The sequence below is a fragment of the Octodon degus genome, unplaced genomic scaffold (assembly GCF_000260255.1).
Source record: "Octodon degus isolate 3935 unplaced genomic scaffold, OctDeg1.0 scaffold00001, whole genome shotgun sequence".
Classification (NCBI taxonomy): Eukaryota; Metazoa; Chordata; class Mammalia; order Rodentia; family Octodontidae; genus Octodon; species Octodon degus.
In genome coordinates, this window is record NW_004524577.1 from 9,538,486 (window position 1) to 9,539,738 (window position 1,253).

Genomic DNA, 1,253 nt, shown 5'->3' on the forward strand with positions numbered 1-1,253 from the left:
TTGGGAGCAGCTCAAGTTGGACACTGATCCTGTGTTGGAGGGCAGGTTGAGGCCAGAGCCCTGAAGCAGTCAAGCTCTCTCGGTCTTGAGAAAAACATCCTGCCTGGTCAATTTTGGCTATTAGTCACTAGGCAATCTTGTATCACATGATACTAACTTTGCAAAGGTATCAATAAATGCTCCTACTGTTGTTGTTGTTTTTTGGAGGGGGTTGCGAGGGTCTTTTGCCAACCATGCAAGCAGACCTTCACCTGAACCCAGCCCTGTCTCTTGATTATCTTTTCCTCATTCCTGCCTCAGTTTCTCCCTGCAGTACACCAAGAGACCAACAGAGTACTACACGTAAATAACATCTTGTGGGACCTACGTGGAATTTCAGCTTTCCTCATGCAAAAGGATTTTATATCCCTGGCCTATCTAAAGCAGTGGTCAGCTAAAGGAGTCCACAGTGTTGGTTGGACTGTCAGTACCTTATCTGAATAAACCAAAAGCAGGTGTTGCCACCAGGCTCCATAGATCATTCAGAGTTGGCATTTTAAAACTAACCTTACCACCACATGCGGGTGAGCCGAGCCAGGCACCAAGACCAGGCGTAGTGCTGCATGTCTATAATCCTGGCGCTGGGGAGGTTGAAAACAAGAGGGTCACTATGAGTCCCAGCTGCGTAGTCAGACCCTGTACCAAATACATAAATTTAAAATAAAATAAGAAAACAGTGCAATGCAGAGCAGGCCGGGGACAACACGATCTTTGGTGGACACTAAGGAGGACAGACGGAACCCAGCCATTTTTCTTTCAATTGCGGACCCTCTTGCAAACGGAACTTTAAGAACACCCCTGATTTTGTCAAGTTTCTGCTTCATCTCTGTTAACCCGGGTCTGAGCAGCTCACCGGGCTCTGATTGCCTTAGCTCTTCCTCAGCGCTCAGTACTCAACCCTCCACCGTCCATCTGTGCAGCACCTTGTCCTATCTATGGCGTAAGGTCCTTGGGAGGGACTTCCTGCCGGAGGCGTCTCCTCTCACCCGGGGCCGACTACCGTGTTCTGGGGTTCAGGCTTTGTATTCCATTGGGAGCCTGGCACTTTTTGGCTCCTTCAGACTAACAGGCTTGACTTGTCTGCTAGGACTGGGGGACCTTGAGTAGGGGAAGACAGGACTGCTGTCTCATTATTTTATTATTATTATTATTATTATTATTATTATTTTGTATTTTAAGGAAGGGTCTACAGGGTGTTCAGGTCTCACTACTAG